Raw genomic sequence first — 22342 nt, 5'->3', positions numbered from 1 at the left:
CTCCTGTCACCAGGGGCAGGAGGAGGTGACAGGGCCACAGGGCCCCTTCATGTGGTTCCAGCCTTTCAGCACGAGCGTGCTGCAGACTCTGGCAGCCTTTCAAGACAAGTGTCTGAGTTCAGTGGGGACGTGCCAGGATGGTAACCTTGGCCATATCTGCCCAGGCAAAGGTTTCTAAGGCTCCTCATGGGTCTGGCTCCCAAGTTGAAAAAGTCCATCATTTACTGACTGAGGGAATGAGGTTACCACCAGCTGGGAGAGCACTTGGGAGGCTCAACCCCTCAATACATCTACCCAGAATGCAGGTTCCTGGTCTAAAAGGTGTTGTGTTACCAGGCAGCTTTTGAGTTTATCACGTTTCTTGAACACCTCAGAATAAGCTTTTCCCCCCCACTTTGCACAGCTACAGGTTTCTTGTGGCCCCAATGTGTTCAACACACAGGACAGCAACAGCCTGTGTGTTGCATTGATGGGGTTCAGAGGGCAAAGTGAGGGGTTTTTTTCTATCTTTAGGCTTAGACCATGATTTTAGACCATGCCAGGTCCAATCTGGACACCCTAGTGTGCACCTCTGACAACTGAGCCACGTAGTTTTGGGAAGCCAGGACTGTCTGGGAAGGCTGAAGCCTTATTTCCTTGGCACAGAGCAAAGGAAAATATGAGGAAGGTAAGACCTGCCATTTCTGTCACACATTCTTAGCTAAAATCTCTTGGTTGCCTCAAGTTTTACACAGTGATCAGAGCCCAGGACACACTAAGGTGGGGGAAGGCACTCAGGGACCCCTCTTCAGCTCTCCAAGCATCACAGTGGGGATTTGCTTTGGTAATGCTCCCCTTGGCAAACACAGTGCAAAGTGCCAGAGGCCTCCTGTGACCCCTTCCAGAAGCCAAGACACCTTCTGGCCATGGGAAAGGACACAAAGAGGCTGTTTGGGATTGACCACAGCCTCTTCCCACAACTGCCTTGAACTCTTGCACTGCACCAGCCTCCTGCTCTTCCCTTTCTGCCAGGGGCTAAGGCTGAGTACCCTCACTACAGCCATTCTCAGCCTTCAACCCTCTGTGACTTCCAGGCTGATACCAGACTGCCCACATTGGTCAGCTCAAAGCCTCACTTTGTTGGTCTGGGTGATCTCCAGGGCTGTTCTCAGAGTCAAACCTCCTCCATCCCCTGGAGCTCCCACACCAGGGCCTGACTGTAAAGCACTGAGGGCTCATCACCCTGAAAGGAGCCATTCCTGCTCCCAGAAAAGCTCTGTCTGGCTGAGGGCAGACAGTTCCTCCCTCCTGGAGGCAACTCTGCCTGTGCTGCCTAAACACAGCAAAGATTTTGTTATTGGGCTGAGTTTTCATTCCTCCCTCCTTCTCGCTGCCTGCAGAGCCAAAGGGCCTGTTTGTTTTTGCTGCTACTTATCAGAAAGGTTTATTTGCAATTGTTTGAGGGGGGGGGAAACCCCTGTGTAGCCACAGGCAGACAAGCTCAGTGCTCAGGAACATAATGGCTGGAGCCCCTGGGCCCATATGCTCGCCATCCTGGGAGGTGGAAGGCCAGCTCTGATCACATCCAGCTGCTCAGGATACAACTGATCAGGTATGGCTGGATGTCAGGAAAAAAAAAAAACCAGGGTCAGCCTGACTGGGGGTTGAGGCAGGGAGGGGAATCTGCGAGGAGCTGTTTAAAGTGAGCTGCAGAACTGGGAATTTTCCTGTTGGGAGATGTCAGGGCTGCAAACTCAGACACATATACAGCCCCCCTGGAGGGAGGGAGGGAGGGAGGAGGAGGAGGAGGTTATATTTCCCCTGTCAGCTACTATAGCATCCTCTGGGCTTCGTGAGGGAAAGAACGGAGCTTTCATACCGCGCTGAATAATTCCTGCATTTTTAGGTTCCTATTTCCTCGATGAATTAAGACCTAGGAATTCAGCTTGTTTGTTGTCGCTTTTGTTACTGAATATCCGTGAAAAGCTCAATGTCCCTGGGAACTAATTAGGTATTAACCCTGCATTATTGCTGCGTATCAGCCATGGAAACACACCATTTGGCTAAATCTCCTTGAAATATGGAAATATTGAAGGGTCAGGTGGAATAGCTGAAAAATAAGTCAAAAAAAAATAAGAAAATTTCTGGGGCAAGGAAGGAAAGGAGGAAATATTTCGACAAAAGCAACTACATGGTATTATTTTTTACGGCTTCTATGAAATCCTAAACAAAACTACCAGATAGGAACAAAGTTGTTTTTAGAAGAACAATGAGGTCTCACTGGGAACTGTGCCTGGGAGAGATGTGGGAGAGGTCAGGAGCTACACAGGATCTATTCCAGCCAAACCTCAACTGCTTTACTTGTTTTGTTCTTAGGTCCTCACTACCGTGTTTTTGGGCAAGATACTTTTAGAAGAACACCTCAACCAGATCATGCTCTCAAAGACCTGAGCCTTCACTGATGGCAGGCAATAATTTTGCATTTTGGAGTATCTTCTTACTCTTATGCATGGCAACATTTAACAGCACACCACCATCTGCCACAGAAGCACAGACCACTAATGGCATCATAAGAATAAGTGTGTACCTATCTATATTTTATTACTCATGCCATTTCAGGGTTTTGCAGATAATTAACTCTGAATACTTATTCATCTATTTTCCCTCAAAAATGTTACCATTCCACTTAAAACCCTTCTTTGTGGTCCAAGCAGCAGAACACTTAATCAGACCGAGCAGGGCCGCAGAGCAGCTTTGAAGAGGCCTTAAAATATCTGAAAACTCTAAACCCAAGCCATGGGAAGGGGACTGCTCTCATCCAGCCTCCCCTTGCTCCCCTCTCCTGTGGCTTGGGGGAGACAGCAGAGCTCCTGATCCCCCAGGGACAGGGATACAACCCCCTCAAACCAGAGTGTTTCTCCAACACTGTGTCAGCCCAGACACACTGACCCAATCCAACACACCACTGAACCAAAATATTTTGATTTGATAAAACAAACTCAACAACTGTTTAGACTTTGTCTGACCAGACTCACAATGGAGGTTTCCTTTTCGACTTCCCTATTTATTCTCATCTCTGCCATCACACAGTTAGGTGAGCAAAGCCAAAGCCATTCCCTTCTCCTTTCCCCCCTGGATCCCAAGGGAATGGCCAGGTCTCCTGGACTGTCTCCCACTGCACTCCTGCATGGAGCCAACCCAACAGGGCTGTGGATGGCTTCAGGAAACCCTACACACAGCTATAATGAAAAATTATTATTCCAGCATTTTGCTTTCCAGTTGTTATACAGGCACTTCCCACAAACCCAGTATGGGAGTGAAAGGCCTCACTTCAATTGTTAGTGGGTTTACAGTGTCTTTCCCAACACATCCCTGTCTCCCTGTTACAACAAACCCACCCTGCTCCTCCCTCAGCCACACCCAAGCTCCAGCTCCCCGTGCACAACCCGAGTGCTCGTGGTGGGAGGTCCCTTTTCACATCAGATTAAAGCCAGGCAGAATCAATTAAAGCAAAAAGAACGGGGTCTGCTGAGATGACAGAAGGCATTTGGGGTAAAATGTCACAGCTGAATGCAGGAGAGATGCCTTGCCCAGGCTCTCCTGTTCCTCCACGGAAGCTGGGGCACAACATCTCTCCAGATGACTCCAGACTGCCAGTCCTACCTGATAGTTTTTTGCAGTGGCTCACGGTGCTAAATAACAAGGAAGATCCAAGTCAGAGACAGATAGAAGAGGATATGAATGTAGGAGATGATCAGAGGAGGGACTTCTGGTAACTGGAAGAGATGAAAAACAGCTTTGCTGCCCTCCATTACTCAGAGATGAGTAATTCCTGTGGGGGCCTTGAGATAAGAAAACCAGACCCAGATTTTTGTACCTCACAGATGAACACATCGTTCCTTCTTCTTAAGACTCATTCTCCACCTTCCACCCCTCTGCAACCAACCCCTCAGGATCTATTTTGTGTATTTATACCCATTCTGTATCCACTCAGAGCCACCCACTGTGCCCATTCCTGCCTTTGTCCTCTGGTGACCCCAGGGCCATTCCCTCGTGCCTTCCCAAAGGGAATGGCAGAGCACTGCAGCCCGTGCATACCCTCAGTAACAGATGTTGGCTTTGTAACTTTAACCCCCCTGCAAGCCATCCCCCTCCCTCCCTCCTCAGCCTACATGCCATCCAATTTGTCACCTACAAGGGAGGTCAGGGTCCTGCTGGGTGCCCAACATCTCTCAGCTTGGGGCACTTAGTTTCACATTTTTTCTCCCACTAAACAAGATGTTGAAGCAGAGAAAGAACAAGGCAAAGAAACTGGCTTGAGAGAGGGCCTGTCTGGTGAGGGAGGATTTTGCTTTGCTTCCCTCCCACCTAAATTCTCCGATGTCCTGGTAGCAGACACAGATTTCCAGGAGGAAAATTCTTCTGCAAGCTCCTGAGACCTTCAGCTTCCTCTGGGAGCAAGTAAGCAGCATTAGCTCTTAGGAGTTTGCCTTGCTGGGCTGATCTGTGGTGTGAACGAGCTCTAATTAGTCATTTAACTTAAGAACTAAGACTCCCAAGAGAAGATTTCAGAGGGGAATTCGGACTGAAATTATCAACAGCCTAATGCAATTGCTCTGCACTGCCTTTGCAGGAGCTCTGTCTCCCTCTCCTCATTTGACTATCTATTAAAATAGGTGTTCTGAAATACTTCCACAGCTTTGCCAGACCATGGCTTGTGCAGCCTCCCCTGGAGCCTCTCCTGGGTGAATTCACATCCCACTATCTCCTGGATTTGGGCTGGGGAGAGGAAGGTGTGTCTGCTCACGGATGTGGAGCTGCTCAGGAGCAAGTGCTGCTTCAGGTCCGTGGGATACAGTGGAAGGGAGCTTAAAATCTGCTTAGAAGCTGCTTAAAATCTCAGGCCTCCAGCAAAGGGTTCTTAGAGATCAAAGGGATTCTTAGGGCTGGATGCTCTGAACACTGACTGGGCTGAGTTTTAAGGATGATCTTCATCTAAAGCATCAAACCTGAGCCCACATCTTAAAATGATTCCAGCATTATCTGAATATTCCCATAATCCTGGGACTGTTTGAAAGCTTCTGTAAGCATCCCTGATGAGTGCTGGTGTTTCCTGCTTTCCTAACTTACATCCTAGGGATGGGAAGACTGGGTGTGTGGTATTGCCAGCTCCAGTACTGCCATGCCAAGTTACCTTAACACAGTACTTTCCTCAGTTTGTATAATTCCTGACAGAATACAGAATTGTTTGGGTTGGAAAAGCCCTCTAAGATCGAGTCCAACCATCCCCAGCACTGCCACCACTAACCCATCTCCCCAAGTGCCACATCCACACATCTTTTAAATCCCTCAGAGATGGTGACTCCACCACCTCCCTGGGCAGCCTGTATTGAAGAAACAAGTGGAAACCTTATCACTGGTGCGATTCTACACAATTCTGAATTCTTGTTTCCAGTAAATGATAGTCCTTCCCTGCCCCTCCCCAAGAGAACCCATCTACCCAGCACAGAAAAACCCCCACATTAAAACCTTGCTGATGTTGCCTCAAATGAAGTGTGAAAAGCCTGCCAGGGGGTCAGCTCTCCCCACTTTCTGAGCCCAGCTCTGTACTCAGCCAGTGTCTGGCAGAGGAGAGATGAGAATGCTGTAGTCCAGTGACCTGAAAACATCTCAGTTTCCTCCATGAACCTTTCTAATCAGTTAAATTGATTACTTTATAAGTGAGGAGTAAGGTCTCCAATTTCTTCTTCAGTAGAACCGCTCCTAGAAGAGCTCTTGCAGAGATATAAAGTATTTTTTTTCTTTTTAAATAGAGACTGCCAGACAAATCCTCCAACTGATTTCCCAACATGTGTGAAACCTGTCACATCAGCATCTCTTGGAGCTCTAAGCTGGAGACAAAGGCCATGGAAAAGACTCTTCAGAAGGCAGTAAGCCATCAGTTCACCTCTTCACCAGGTAATCTTTCTTCCTGTTCAGTGCACTGCCTGGAGCAGCTTAATGGACCCCTTTCAGAGCTTACCAAATTTCCCCCCCCTCCCCCACATACATAGCACTGAACTTAACTGGAATGGATAGTGCCTGCTTAGAAAAAGAAATGAAATCATTGTATGTCCTTTGAAACATCCTAATGTCATATTAATAACATTTTATTCTGAGCCCTGTGTTCCCCTGCCATGGGCAGGGACACCTCCCACTAGCCCAGGCTGCTCCAAGCCCCATCCAACCTGGCCTTAGACACTTCCAGGGATGGGGCAGCCACAGCTTCTCTGGGCAACCTGTGCCAGGGCCTCACCACCTTCACAGGGAACAATTTCATCCTAATATTTAACCTAAACCCACCCTCTGCAAGTTTAAAGAAACAAAGGATCAGCACAAGGTCTGCAAGTACTGGTGGAAGCCCTTTATAACCCCTCAAAGAACGCTCAGTTCCCTCGTCGCACACGCTGGCAAACACTGACCTGGCTGACACCGTTTGGCACAGGAAGGGAGGGAGGGAATCTGCACCTTCTCCAAGCCCCCAGCCCGAGCCACCCCTGCTCGAGCCCCAGCGCTGCGGCCCCGACACGCAGGACCATGGACAGCAGTTCCCACTCGCCCGGCTCGCTCCGCTCCCAAACACACCGAGCACACGCCGGCAGCAGCTTCGCGTTTCTTAGTTACCCTGGGCTACACCTTGAAAACACTCCCATAAAGCATCGTGAGCCGGTTCTGCTCACTCCGAGTGCTGGAGCTCTTGGAAGAGCACATCAGCCCAAAGAACACCCTTCTCTCTGCTGAGTCCTGCTGAACACCACAGAACAGCACACAGAGCTTGAAAACTCCCTGCTCCGCTGTAAATAGAAGCCTCTTTTCTGCCCCAGGTCCTGATAACAACCAGGATGTAATGAAATATTATTAACCTCTCAGCCTCCACTGTAACCAGCCCCTGGCTTCCAGGACACACTTAAAGGATTCCTGTGAAAAGGGCAAGTTGTTATCCACCCACATACCCAATTTACTCTCTAACTCCACTTATGCCAGAAGAATTCACCAAATAAGCCAGAGTGTGATGGCATCTCATATGATTTTTGGGATGGTCCTGTGCAGAGCCAGGAATTGAACCTCATAACCTTGCAGGTTCCTTCCACCTCAGGATATTCTATGATTCTATGACCTCATTTTATGAGGTGCCAATGCCATTTTCCACACTGAACTCACAACCACACAACACTGGATGTACCTACATCACTGGGAATGCACATCCTTCCAGGAGGAAAGAAGAAGCAGCATCTCTGCCATCATACTGCAAATTATTTTAAATACCAATGCCTGTATATCAAGAACTAATTATTAATTCTCTTGCAGGTCTAATTCTACACAGTTGTCTCAAAATAAGTGGACCATCAAGCATGTTTTGCTATCAGCCATCCCCTTTACTTTGACAAGGAGCACAACACTGAGATACCACAAGACCAGTCCTCCTACAAGGCGGATTCATTCTCACTCAGCATCCAAAGTTCAACTTGGAGGACAAGGAAAATGAGAGAAATGGCTAGTGACACTAAGCCTTGATAGGGTCATGGGCTTTGCAACAGCTTCGACATGCAGGAGGGGGAAAACATCACTCCCAAAGTAAAGGGACAGAGGAAAGAAATGGAGGAAAGAAAAAGGAAAGGTTGATGGACAGTTGGACTTGTTGAGGGTGAAATCAATTAAAGTGCATCAAATCCGGAGTTCATGCTTTTTCAAAGTGACAAATATGTGCTGGAAACTGAGAAAGATGAGGGGAAAATAATGTCTTTGACCTCCCGGAGACCGGCTGTTCCTTCCGTCAGAGGAGCCAGAAGTGAAGTGAGATGCGTTCATGATAAATTGTAACAGCCAGGCAGCCACCTCAAAAAAGAACGAGGTGAAAAGGTTACAGAAGGGACCCAAAATGCGAAGAATTCAACCAAACATCAAGATAAATCAACTCAGGCCCTTGTGTGTGCATACCCAGCCTTCACAGAGCTGCTGTGGCTCAGCTCAGCTCGTGCAGCCTTGCTGGAAGTGTAAGAGAGAGACACACACACATCTTGTTTACAAAAGCTCTGGAAAACACCCTTACAAAGGGCTGGCTCACCTCAGCCTTCCCAGGGGAAGGGATGCAGTGGCCACCCCACCTGCCATCCTGTTTTGGAGTTTGTTAGACAATTAGGACATTTCTTTGAGGCACATAAATATCTCTGACAATCCTGTGTTCAGCTAAACTCAGCTTTCCAAGAGTTGGATGCCTCTCTCCCAATAAAGCAAACAATAAAATATTCACACTTCTAAAAGTTTCAGAGCCTTGGTATCTCTTATTTTCTCTTGCACTTTGAATTTCCTGGTTTTGAGATTCAAAGCAGGGTATAAATATTTGTCTGGGTGCTTCCACCAACACGGCAACTTTGGATCCTTTCCCTTGCTAACAACCAGAAATTATTAACTCTGACGATGTCTTTCATGCAGAATAGTTGAATGCAAAAGGTAAAATATTTTAAAGGATCAATAAACATATGATATCTGCTAATAAAAATCTTTGAAACATCCCTTTAAAGATTGCACCCTGCTGGGAAAATATATTTTCAGTCCAAGAAAATATCTCAATCCAGGTGAAACGAAACTCAGTATTAAAAAATGACACAATTCCCATGGCAGTGGTGTTTTCCACATAAGGCAAGACTTCACAAAATCATTTTGGCCAAAATTCTCCTCTAGCAAAAAACCACCTTCCCTAGTGCTGCATCCAATGGTTTATGTGAGCTGTAACAAGCCAAAGCAGAATTTTAGGGAATATTTACTGCACATTTGGGCACTTTGGCAGGGTACACCCCATACACCGCCCACTCAGATGCTCACACTGACTACAAACTGAGCTCTCATTGAGCCCATCGAGTGTCCAAACACCGGGTGTTTGTGACACAGGGTCCTCCTTAAATTATTAATACCCAGCAATGGATGTTACCCTGAGATCTTCAAGCAAGAGCTGGCCAAACTTTTCTTCCTACTTCCAACAGCAGGCTGACCTTTGAAGAGGTCACCAAAGAAATCATGTTTTCTCTCCTTTCCTGTCACTGAAGGGACTGTAGGAAGTCGATTGCACCAGGAATGTGAAGTTAAGCCTGCTCACTCCACTGCTGTGCAGAGAGCTGCCTTAGGGTAGCCCTAAGCACAGGAGCTACAGGAGATTCCCAACTGCAGTGCAGAATTCCTCATGCCTGGGCTCCCAGCTGGCATTGAGGGCTTACTGTGGCAAATGCCTGCACTGAGGGAGTGAGGTTTGCCTCGGTGTTGCTGTGAGGAAGCTCAGCTATCAAGTCCTGGTTGGCATCCTCACAGCCCTGCCTTCAGAAAGTGCTGGTGAGCATCTCGCCAGCTCCTCCTGACACACATGCCCACCCCGCTGTTGTTGCATTTTTCTTCACGACAACCTTCCCTGGATGGTCCCTTCCCCGAAACAGCATGATTCTCTCAGGGAGACACGAGTTCACATCAACAAATCCTTCCCGACACTGCCCCGAAGCACTTTCGCTATGATCGGCTATTCAGAGTGATGGGACACACTAGTTAGATCTCTCTGTGTGTTTATCAATCCCTTCTCAGCCATTTTCCTCTGTAAATCCGTCAAATCTTTTTCTTCAAGCTCTGTGGGAACAGTTAGGAGCTATCTCCTCAGAGGTGCCTGCCCTGCCACTTGGATTTCATCCTGCTCCCGGAGAAGTTGGATGTCAGCAATGAGAGGACTGGCCAGCACAGCACAGAAGCACTGCTGCCAGTACCCTTGGAGCCACAGGATCCATGAGAGACCCTTATAAAGTCCCCTGTCCCTATGTAGGGGGCAAGGGAGGAGTCCTCTTCACCTGGGACAGAGAAGAGGAAAAGCCCAGAGCTGAAGTCAAATGAGTGAAAAGTCTGTAACACCCCAACGCAGACATAAGTTGTTCTGAGCTGAGCCAGGGCAGGAATCCAGCTGCTCCACAGGAACACAGGACCTTACAGGATTTAAGGACACAGGGCTTGGAAGTGTATTGGACACAAGACGTATATTACATATCCAAATATTACATATCCCTATCCACATATTACATATCCACTACAACCCTGCGATGAACGTCACTCCAACCACACGCTGCCACCGACAGATTTGAACCTCACAAATTTCCTTTTATCCTGCCAGGGAATTCGAGCCTGACAAACCACACATCTTCCCTTTTAAATAGGGAGCATCAGCCAGTCTGTTTGCCTTACACTGATGCTTGCAACCCTCGTGGATGGCAGTGACTTGCCAGCCAGCCTGAATCTGCACAGATGCTGTCCTGTGGAGCTACACTTCTGCAGCTTACATGCAGTTTGACTGTGCAGATCTAGGTCAGCACCCTGACAAACATCAAAGGAGAAGGCTTATCTCTCCTTTCACACTTGTCATCGGCCAGGCTGGTTATCAGCCCCATTTTGCAGCCGGGGGAATGAAGCACAAAGCAGTGAAGTGACTTGGCTGAGGCCACTTTGCAGCCCAGTGCCTGGTTTGGGAATAAAGCTCCAGGTCCTCCACACCACCAACCAGGTGACACCATGTTCATAAGGCTAAATTGTGAAATTGGGGAAGATAAACTTGTGGAGGGCTGACAAAACCTGTAGGTATCACCATCAGCCACATTTGCTCACTCATCTACCTGAGGAGTTTACCAGAGTTCCAGGTGGCTCATACAGCATTCCCACTAGTGACAGACCAAAACTTTGGACAATCCCCAGTCTCCCAACAAGCCACCTATTCCAAAGGAGAGCTACAAGGATGATGAAGGGTCTAGAGGGAAAGCCATACAAAGAGTGGCTGAAGTCACTTGGTTTGCTCACCCTCTAGAAGAGGAGACTGAGGGCAGAGCTCATGGGGGGCTGCAGTTCCAACCTCTGTTCTCTCTGAGCAGGGACAGGACCCCAGGGAATGGCTGGAGCTGTGCCAGGGCAGGGGCAGGTTGGATCTCAGGCAAAGGTTCTTCCCCCAGAGGCTGGTTGGGCACTGCCCAGGCTCCCCAGGGCAGTGGGCACAGCCCCAAGGCTACCAGAGCTCCAGGACGGTTTGGACAACGCTCTCAGGGACAGGGTGGGATTGTTGGGGTGTCTGTGCATCCAGGAGCTGGAACAACGATCCTCATGGGTCCTTCCAGCTCAGAATATTCCATGATTCTATTCCTTGCTTGCTCACCAGCCAGAATAAGCACTCAGGGGTTGGGATCCCCCCCTTTAAGCCCTGCAGAGTGGGGCAGGAACCTCCCAGGACCACCCTTCGAGCTCTATTTCATCAGACACACACTGGACGTGAGCAGAGAGACAAACACGAGGTTATATATATATATATACATATATATGAAACCAACAGAACATCTTACATCCAAAAAAAGGGGTTCTGTCACTATGATTGAATAGCTTCTGCTCCTGCTTCTGATGTCTCCTGTCAGAAGGGGCAGATGAGAAAGGACCACGTGGCAGAAACAGCTTCTCTAAAATGACTCTGGTAACAAGCAAACCAGACAGCTCCATATCCAACACATCCACAAGGAAAATAAAAGGCTCCAAGAGCCAGAGAGAGCAACTGTCATTCTTCTAGGACTGAATTTGTTTCTTTGTCCAAAAATAGTTGCCATCTGAACATCAATGTTTTTAATATTTTAGTTTTGGTTGCCTTTCCCTAAATTGCTTTGATTCATTTAATGAAATCTTCCATCTGTGAAGCTTTTCAGTTATTTTTTTTTCCATCTCCTCTAAATTCTTTTTCCATTTTTTTGTGGACTTTAAAGTAATTTGGTGTTGAAACATTTTTGGTGAGTTTGGAAGGGAGATGAAGCCTTTACTTTTTCTAAAGGAAGAAAACACAGGAATCTTTTTTAAGCTACTGTTTCATTATAGGTTGTAATAAAACTGATTTTCTTTTTTTTAAAGGAAAAGCATCAGTAAAACCTGACTAACCAAAAGCACCACTTTGCTGATCCTTGACATTTGGCTTCACCACAAGTGCTGCCACAAAAAGCCAGGCTGCAGCTCTGGGTTTCAGGCCATATAAATGGTAAAGTTTTGTTTTTAGAGGGTTGAAAGGAAAAAAAAAAATCCCACAACCAACCTTTTTGCTCATTAAAGGACTGCCCTAGAGAAGGGATAGAGCAGGGAGCCTGTTCAGGATCCAGTGTCAGCACAACAACACACACCACGTGCTCCATGCAGGGGATGTGAATGACCAGGGCTGAGTTTATCTGGTCCCTGATGGTTTCCAGCCCAGAGTCCCCACATTCCCTCACAAGCTGGTTGGTGTGTCCACCAAGCAGGACCAAGCCATCACCTCTCCTGCCTGGCCTGAAGGAGGCTCTTGCCAGCACACCTCAAGAACTGGCTGCAGATGTCACTGCATTGCTCCAGACTCAGAGGGGTTTAGGAATTTCTAAGACACCCTTAAGTGTTTGTTTTCCTCACCCAGAGCAACTCCCACCTCATGCTTTGCTTCAGCACAGAGCAGTGATTGCAGTGGGATGGGAGCTGTGCCAGGATGCCTTCCTACTCCTGACACTGTGCAAGGCCAGGCTGGACAGGGCTCTGAGCAACCTGGTCTAGTGGAAGGTGTCTCTGCCTGTGGCAGAGGGTGGAATTAAATGGTCTTTGGGGTCCCTTCCAACCCAAACCATCCTGTGATTCTCTGACACTGAACTGTGCTGTTGATACAACACTGTACATGTGACTTGTGTTGCCTCTGCTGCCTTTCAGGCCCAGGCTGGCCAGAAGATCACATCACATCCTCACCCATGACCCTGCCCCTTCCACTGCAAGGAGTAGCTTGAGCACAGCATTCATGGCTGAAGGACCTGGAGATCAGTGTGTCCTCAGCCCAACACACAGAACACACTTCCATCCCATGTATTGTACAGAAGGATCCGCTCCAGCCCCCCCTGGAAACCCCAAAATGCAACGTTTGCTGTGGATACCAGGACCTGATCCTAATCCGTGACCCCAAAGCAACACAGAGGAATAAGTGACAGACTTTACCATGGGATTGTCTTTCCTGACCCCCCAGCCTTGTGTGCTGGTAAGTGAAATCCATCACCAAATGAAACAAGGCCATTTCCTCCAAACATAAATCCCAGAATTACTGGTGGGGAAGGGAATTCAGTCCAAGTGCTGTAACACTGTGCCACGCACGTAATTCAGCCGGAGTCATTCCCAGCTCTCCAGCCTTTGGAAAGCCTGACTCACGTAGATTTGTGAAGGACCCGAAGCTTTAGCCTCAGCCTCCTCCCCCCTCTGGTACAACTTCCTACACCAACCCTGTGGGATATTAAATCTTCCACTTGCCGTTTTCTCCTAGGCAGAGAGGATATGAATTTCATAACTCCTCAGCTGAGCTGCCATCAGGAGCCATGAAATACGACAGGAAACCCCCGGCATGGACCGGGGAGCGCTCCGGGCGCAGCCACGGGAGCTGCAGGACTGGCCAAGCCATTAGAGCAGCACGTGGTGCAGGGTCCAGGGGGGTGTGCAAGGAAGGGCACACTGACACTTGATCAAACCAGGGAAGGATGAAATCACAGCAGGACAGAGCCAGCGCCCGCGCCAAGGTTGGTCATGCACAAAAAAATCCTGTGCTTAGCGAGGAGTTACCATTTACATCCGTCTGACTTGGGGGGTTAAGGAGGTACAGGGCTGACAGAAGGGCTGGAGAAGGAAAACAAACCCTTAATTCATGCATTTAACAGCTACAGGAGTAAACCACTGCATAATTCCCAGTTGAACTTGTGCCTCTCTGCAGTAACCAAGGCGATGGGAGAACTGGTGATGGCCCAGGAGTGAGTTGGGCTGGAGCACTCCTGCCTCCCTCACCCAGAGCTCTGCCAATGCAGATGTTTTTCCAGCACCTCACGGGTCACAAAGCCCAGCATGGATCACACCAGCAACAAAGTGTTTCCAATGAAAACAATCTGGCTGTGGAACAGCCTTCCAGAGGAGACCAGCCCAGCACCTCACTGTCCTGAGGGCACACTGCAAGGCTTTGCTCCTCCTAAAGGCTTGCATTATGAGCAGAAAATTTATACAGGTGCTTCTACCCCAATGGACTGCATCTACCCCCTCCTTTCATATATTTAACATCAATTAAAATAAAAAAAAAACCAAAGCATTTTTAATGAGCTAAACCAGTATCACACTTTCCCCTCACCACAGTTTTTACTCCCCAAAATAAGAGCTGAATAGATAAAGAAATCCCAGAAGGAACCAATACTGTTGTCAGGCAGTACACTGGGGTCTTGAGCAACCTGGTTTATTGGGTGGCAACCCTGACCACGGCAGGGGGGTTGGAACTGGATAAACTCTGAGGTCCCTTCCAACCCAGGCCATTCACAGAATCACAGAATCTGTGATTTCTATGATTCCATGACTTCTGCAGATCATCCAACATCCTAAGATGGACAGTACAGAACAGTGTTTCCCCCGTATAGGTGGAAACCAAGAGGAGGAGGAGATACTTTGCAGGGGTTGCAGAGTTTACACCACAAAGACCACTGCTGTGGCCTCCTAGATTTCAGCTACCCAAGGCTGCAACTGGAACAATCAATAGCTGGGGGAGCCCTTTAGTGCTTGTGAAGAAACCTGGGTCATGCATAAGGGAGAAACCAGTGTGAGTGTTCATAATAGACTGTAAAACAACTGCTGCAAAGCACCTAGAGAGGCATTGGTAACACAGGCACAGTTTTCTCTTACAAATCAAGGTTCACCTGCACCAAAGATGCCCCGCAGCACTACAGCAATCCCCACAAAACACAAAGATTTCATTCAATAACCTGTATCATTCAATAACCCATCTCAAAAGCTTCTGGCTGCACCAATAACAGTAATATTTCTACTGTCACAAAGTTCTTAGCACTAAAACTGATATGTAAAGAGAAAGAAGTAGAAAAAGAGAGAGAGGTAGTCTGGTTGTTCACTGTACCACAGCCTTTAGTCCAGTTTCTGTTATTCAGCCAGTCTGAGCAGGACCACACCCAGCTCTCCACCTGAGCATGGTTTTGTGAACTACCAAAACAATCTCACCACTTTAAAGCAATTTTTGAGAATTCAAGTCTAACATACAAGGATTTTTATATCTGGCCTCCCTCCAGCCGAGAAAACACTTCCCCACCTTCCCCATTTGTCCAGAAAACCAAGCAAGCAGCCAAGTTCAGTACAACAAAAATAAAAGCTCAACATAGACAAAGCAGCTCCTTGGGCACCTTCCCTTCAGCCATGCTCCAAACAGAGGCAGCTGAGCATCCTTCAGTACTTACAAGCTCCCAACCTTCAACATTCCTCTGAAGACAAGTTTCTCCAAAGAGCCAGCTGGCTCTGAGGGCAACTACTGCCCATTCCAACCAGGGGACACCGACACCTTCCCAAGGCAGGCCCCATTCTGCAGTCCTGCTGCCCACTACACACATTTCTTCCACCAGTCTCTGCACACCATATTCCCAAACACATGAAAAGTTTGCTTACTCACAGTTAGGAGCAGGTAGTGCCTTTCCTCCCACCTCCTCCAGTCGCTCCTGCTGGGGTCCTTTGCAGCAGAGGCAGCTCTGAAGCAGCAGTTCATTTCAGCCACTGTGTCAGCAGGTTGCAGCCAAAGTCACCTCACCCCGCAGTGGGTTTTCCTCATGGCACAGCAAACACTTCTCTCAGCCTTTAAGGAGACTCCACAGTCACTTGCATGCTCCCCACTTGCCATGGCACACATACAACAAAGAGTTTGCTTTTCAGTTATGGCCACTTTTGGCTTCTTTTCCTCTTCTCCAAACAGCACAGTCACCAGGTAACACACCCCAGTCACAGAATTACGGGGTTTAAATCCCGTGTATCACCACTGAACTTGAATCCTCCATGTGAGCCACAAAGGGAAAAGCCCAAGGTGGACTCAGGCTGGCAAAAGAGAGCAAAACTGAGGGGACTGAGCTTAAATACAGCTCCTGGACCAATGAGCTGAGGCTGTGAGATGGGCCCAGGTGAGGCTTGTCAGGGCAATAACACCCCATGGGTGAACTCAGGCCCTGCCAATTTGTAATCAATTACTGCTGAGAGAAAACACCTGGATGTGCCCAGGGAACTTTTAGCTAGAGAAAGGTCTAGATTTCTGTGAGATGATTTAACTCTTGGAAGACTGGAGTAAAAGAAATGGATCCCCTGTCACTCAGAAGCCACATTAGGTGCTGTGTTCCCAAAGCCCAGGCTCCTGATCAACCCTCAGGAGGTCAAGCCTGGTAACCAGGATGAGTTTAAATTTGATGAATCCTATGAACTGGCACAGCTGCAGAGGATGTGACATAATTTTGCCCCTGAAATACTTTGACTGCTTGTCCTTATAGTCAAAGTGTCCTTTGCAGAGGCAAAATGGACCCAAACTGGGTCTGGCCAAACCACCTGACAAACAGGCATTTGTGTGAAACCCTCCCAGGGCACAGTGTAAGACCAAAGGGGAGCCAAGCCCTGAGGACAAGGAGCACAAGAGGCAGGGATTCATGCTCCTCATCAGGGTGACAGCCCTCTAAACCCACCCCTAAAGGCTCAGCCTGGCTAGGAAACCACAGCCCACCTGGGCTGCAACCTCTCTTTCTTCACTTGCTGTTTGCTTTCCCTCAGCCCTCGAGTTCAGGAGATGAGTTAAACACATGAGTAAAAGGAATTGCCTTTTTTACAAGAAGCTTTCCCTTTCCTATGTACCTTCCTTTTTCCTTATCCTGGAAACACAGAATGGTTTGGCTTGGAAGGGACCTTAAAAGACCATCCAGCTCCAGCCCCCTGCTCCCTGCAGGCAGCTCCTTGGCACTTTGTAGTCCTTGTTTTCCCTTCCAAGCCACCAGCAGCAGCATCCTCCCCCCACCCTCCTGCCTGCTGTGGCAGCGTTTCTGCCCCAAGAAGATAATAAATACATCAGGCCTGTCAAAGCCACGTTGTTTTGGCTGGAAAGAGGTGCACCCCTGCTGGGTGAGATTACTTCCCACCGGGATGGATGGCTTTCCCCTTACTGACAGCTCTCCAACAGGGAGCAATCGGTGTCCAGCCGGGAGGAGCAGGCAGCCAACGGGGCTAAATGGCACTTAGGAGTGATGAGGGCAAGGAGGAGGGAAAGGAGCTTAGCCCTGCTCACACACAGCCCTCCTCTGCTGTGTGGGGTGCTGACAGGGACACAACGGGGATCTCCTTGCTGGGATTTCCCAGGCAGGGGGGTGGCAATGAGAAATGGGAAACTAATATTCCTGCTTGAGACTCAGGGCAAGTATCAGGCTTAATCCTACCCAAGCCTGACACCTGGAACCAGTAGCTCCCAGTGCCTAAATGTATTAGTGAATAGGAAATTAAGGAAGACATGAAGAAGGACAGAGAAAAACCTCTCTCTTTGCTTGTGGGTACAGGTGTTTTCCAGAGGCCAGGCCCTTTACACCCCACAAAACAGCTCATCCTGAGCTGCACGCTTGGCACATGACAGATTTTGGGACAAGAGCTAGCAGGGAAGTGGATTTCCCGTGGAAAAAAATCCTAAAGAAAAGGTTTGGCCTGTTTGCATGTCACAAATGTCCCAGATGTTCCGTGGTCTCTCAGACATCCAGGAAAACTGAGGAGCAGCCGTTCCACCTCCAGGTCATCACCTCTCCTTGGGAACCTGCCACTGTGGTGCTGGGGGTCTGGATCATGCCAGCTGAACGGGCTTTGTTTTCTTGGCTTTTTGAATTAAAGAAACAGAAAAGAGTAAAAGGAGCATTAAAGATCTAGAAAAGAGTAAAGTGAGCGTTGAGATGCCGTGAGGAGACTGAGCAGGATTACAGTGAGTCATCCCCAGTTTCTCCACCTCTACACCGGCCTCTTCAAAGACACTTAAGGGAATCAATTGCCCGTATCCCACTAAAATCCTCTCTGTCTGTGGTTTGTGAAGCTTTAAGCCCCTTTCCCACCCCCACAACCTCCATCCCTCACCTCTGAAGTCTCTCCAGTCCATTATTCTGGGGGCTGCTTTGTGAACAATGTGTTCACTTTCCGTACTGCCTAATGAAGATGTTCCTGGCCCTGAATATGAGATCTGCTGCACACTTAATGGAAAAAAATAGCTATTCTTATCATTGGTGGGTCAGATGAGTTTCTTGGCAGTGAGGGTGGTGCAGTTATGTGGACAATCAAACAAGCCAGAGATTATTGCCAATGCATTTTTGAGGAAATCAGTGCTGTTTAAACTCTAATCACAACAAGACCTCGTTTAAAAGCATAAAAGCTTTCACTCAGCAGACCTATCTTCTTTTTTTTTAATAGCTAGACAATTAAATAAATCTCCTGACGCTTAACCATCATTTACCCAACAGTCAGAAAATGGATTCAATGCCTTTGCATTAGTTAGATGACGATATTAAAGCAAAAACTGAACAAGTACAAGCAGGTGAAGGACGGTCTGTGAGGAGTTTGTGCTGCACTCAAGGATAGCAGGGTATCTTCTGAGGGGGGGTAGGGGGATTTTTTTTTGTCTTCAAGACACCAAGATGGCTTTTGGCCTTATTGTGTTTCACAGATTTTAACATTCTTGGGAAAACAAGGTAGTTGTTCCCCTTTTTACAGGCTGGAAACTGAAGTACAGAAGCGATGCTGCTGCTCTGAAATTCTGTGTCTGAACCAGGAACTGAGTGTGGATGGGATGAATTGTTCAAAAAGTAACATTCTCACTCTAAACTCTCATCCAATCTTTATTTTATGGGCATTTCCATTAAAACTGGTACCCGGAAAATTCAGAGCCAGTGTGGATTAAAGCTCAACAGGGAAAAAAAATCTGGGTTCTAGTGCATTTTTGCTGGCATCTTAGGAAAGACTGCACTGTCTTAAAACACAGCCCCTCAAATTAACACTGAAGCAAGTGGGATTGACCCTGCACTGGTATGAACATCAGCTCCTGGCAGATCAGAGACCTTTTATTATCCCTGATCCCAGCTGCACTCCTAATTCCCAGCTCTAGCACTTCTCCCTCATTAGGTTCCTCAAGTGAAGAGCATGTTGTGACTCCATTATTCAGAAGCTGATGCTAAATAACTCCTAAATTTATTGCCTCCTGCCAGCTGTCAGCTACCAGCAACTGTAATGGGAGTGTCTTTCTCCTTTTCAGGTAGCAACTGCAACGATAGAAAATTCATGTCTTCCAAGCAGCCTTTGAGTTTGAGATGCACTATTATATATTCATTACCCTGTGCTGAATTTCACGGTCCAATTTATGATCAGAAATAAAATACAAAATGGAAAGGAAAGCAATTGATCCAGTCTCAGTCCAGGCCCTAAATAACTGACAACTGTAGAGACAGTTAATTGTTTCCTGATCTCTGCTTGCTCAATTTTTAAAGAGTTCCCACAGATAAATTTTACAGAGATGGATCTTCGGTTTTAGCCCCCCCCCCCAGGCCTCATTTTGGCTCTGCTTCATGAAGGTGTTTACGATGGGGTGGAAAGAGTTAAAACCTCCTCTTCCACTCCTCCCTCTTTATCGTTTTAATTGGCTGTTCTGATGACCTGACCACCTCTTTGATTCGCATCAAACGCCGGCCGTGAGGAGGGAGCACGTCAGTCTGCTGAGCAAGGGTCACCCTGCTTGTCAATAGGCCATCCATCAGCCCTGCCAGCAGGATGGATCCAGTCCAGACCAACAGCCCCAGATGGAAAGGGAGCAGCCTCCCTGGATGGAGATGACCCACTGTGTGCTGGGCGCCCTGACAGCTCCCAGAGGGGTCACCGGCCCCGGGGCCGGCGGGCGGCAACTTCAAACTTCAAACTGGGGAAAGGCACCCGTGAGCAAACAGCAAAACCCCAAAACCAACACAAAAAAAGCCTCTCTTGGCGAACCCAGTGGCGGCTCCAAGTCAAAGGTGAGGGAGGTGAGAGAGGTGGGAGTCAACAAGGGGGACAGTGGGAGGTGCCCTTAAAGGGCGAAATCGCACACGCCTCTACCAGCAACACCTACACAGCCAGTGGTAACTGCAGAACTGGTGGTACCTACACTTCTGTGCATCCCCACGGGGGAAGAGTGACTCCACCACAAATGAACATCACTGGCACAAACAGGCTTTCCACAAGGAAGTGAATTAGGGAGCAGATCCAAGGTAACACCAGCCATAATCCCTTTCTGAGATTTTTGGGGACTTCATCATGGAGCTGTAAGAACCTCTTATTTTCACAGAATCATTCAGGTTGGAAAAGAACTCCAAGATCACTGAGTGCAACCTGTGCCCACCTTGTCCCCCAGCCCAGAGCACTGAGTGCCACGTCCAGTCCTTCCTTGGACACCTCCAGGGGTGGGGACTCCACCACCTCCCTGGGCAGCCCCTGCCAATGCCTGACCACCCTTTCCATGAACAAGGTCTTCCTGATGTCCAATCTAAACTTCCCCTGGCACAACCTGAGGCTGTTTCCTCTTGTCCTGTCGCTGGTTGCTTGGGAGAGGAGCCTGGTATCCCCCTGGCTCCCCCCTTCTGTCAGGGAGTTGCAGAGAGTGAGGAGGTCTCCCCTGAGCCTCCTTTTCTCCAGGCTGAGCCCCCCCAGCTCCCTCAGCTGCTCCTCATATGACTTACACCATTGTGCACATCCATTATATGCATTACACACTCACTGGCTGAAGTCCCTCAGTGTCACACACCCCGGTCACCACAAACTCACACACGTGTGTGCACATCACACCTACACCCCCAGAGCCCAGTCCCCATTTCCCTGCTGCTATGAAGACAAGGCAAGTGCTTCCTAAACTGTCCAGGCCAACTGCCCTGGGGGCCATGTGCTGGTTTCACACCCTCTGGCCTTGCCCCTGCCCTCGGCTGCACCTCCTCGTGTCGCCGCTCACGTCTCGGGGCTCAGAGGCTGCTGTGCTGCAAATATTTGCACGCTCTGGGGGGGGGGGGGGAGGAACACGGTGCACTGGCCTCCAGTATTTATTCTGGAATGGCAAACAACAGGGAAAGCAAAGAAGAGAAAAAGGCAGATAAGATAAAAGTGTGTTACCGGGTCTAACGACATAAAATCAACAAAGACCGCAGGAAAAAGGTTACCTGCAAAGACCAACAAATGCAGCAGCGAGGGATCCTGACAGAGGAGCCCTTCTGCAGGCTGGATCACCCAGAACACTGGTGAGACACAGCTGCTGGTCTCTTGGAATTCCCAGTATCAAGTCATTGGAGATCTCTGTCTGTGTCTCAAGGCAATTTGCATAAAAAGATATTTTTGTGGTCTTTGTCCTGCCCACATCATGAACCTTTAAGTGCAACCAGCACCTCCAAAATACAGAACAGAACTGAAGACTTCCCCACACGTTGTAAGGCTCTTCCAGAAGTTAATGTCTGTCTGAAGATGGCATAAAATGCTGCAGCAGTTAACTTCCAGTATTTCGTGGGACTGGATATTTCTTCCAGAAGAGAGATTCCCTCAGCTGTGAAGGTTTCCTCTGTCACTTCAGAAATAGCCACATTAGCTGAAGCTTTAATTCCTGCATGTGGTTAATTTATAAAGTGAAACAAAGTGTACTTGTTAGACAAACTGCATAATGATGAATCCAGAGGGGAAAAAATAGAAAGGAGGTACTAGGAGAACCACATGTGAAAACCACATGGAAGGGTGTTCCACCAGCTTGGAACCAGATGGAAGAAAACATTGTCCCTGGACACTGTACAGAGTCCTACTGATAACACATGATAAATCATTCACTGAGTGTAAGCAGGAGGGTGAACATCACCACAGGCCAAGCTGTGCAGGGACAACAGGACCACGAGCTGGAGGACATTAGATAAAAGGACAGCATGAAAAGCTCAGATGTTCCCCCCTCGTGTAGATCTAATCTGTTATCGGTGGGGACGGCCAGAAGAGCTGCAGAAAGGAACAAAAGCAGAGCAGCAGGGGTGGAATGCACTGAAGGAAACCACAACACAGCCAAGTCTGCATTAATGAGAGGCTGAACAGGGATAGCAGAATTGTCTAGATATTCACCCCTGCAAAGAAGGGATGAACTTAGCCCTGTCCCCAGGCACTAACTTTGCTGTGTGAGCTTTGACAAGTCATTTAAGGTCATCTGAAGTCAAAGTGCACCCTCCCATTCACTCCAAAGCACTGCTGCCTTCCCAACCATGCTGTGTTTCCCAGAGAGCCTAAATCCTTCTTCCACGCTCCTGCCTGTTTGACTTGAGGGTTCTCTGGGACAACACGTGTCTTCTCAGGAAGGACAACTGCTCCTGACACCAGAGGACTCCAGGTCAGAAGACAAGACGGCAAAACACACCTAAATGACACTCAGAAGTAAGTTGGACAGAAGGTGGCTGTGCTTAATGATCAATAATTTATTTACAGCCATCAG

At 48.3% G+C, this 22342-nt stretch overlaps 1 protein-coding gene and 1 long non-coding RNA gene across 8 annotated transcripts in view; one reads left to right on the top strand and one right to left on the bottom strand.

Annotated features, from left to right (window-relative positions):
- The window catches only part of TBX3 (T-box transcription factor 3), a 433177-nt gene that overhangs the window by 151258 nt on the left and 259577 nt on the right, over positions 1–22342 (bottom strand). The window lies entirely within an intron of this gene.
- LOC135423943 (uncharacterized) lies at positions 1392–8434 on the top strand. 3 transcript variants are annotated; one of them, XR_010435028.1, is made up of 6 exons: positions 1426–1591; positions 2356–2558; positions 3660–3751; positions 4678–4822; positions 5793–5937; positions 7327–8420. It is a non-coding gene; the product is annotated as an uncharacterized LOC135423943 (long non-coding RNA). The 3 variants fall into 3 exon arrangements; XR_010435027.1 differs by having other exon boundaries at positions 1392–1591; positions 2356–3751; positions 7327–8434; XR_010435029.1 differs by lacking the exons at positions 3660–3751; positions 4678–4822 and having other exon boundaries at positions 1429–1591; positions 7327–8418.

Source organism: Pseudopipra pipra, chromosome 18, assembly GCF_036250125.1.
Source record: "Pseudopipra pipra isolate bDixPip1 chromosome 18, bDixPip1.hap1, whole genome shotgun sequence".
NCBI lineage: Eukaryota > Metazoa > Chordata > Aves > Passeriformes > Pipridae > Pseudopipra > Pseudopipra pipra.
Note: the sequence above shows the minus strand (reverse complement) of the source record. Positions and strands in the feature narration are given on the sequence as shown.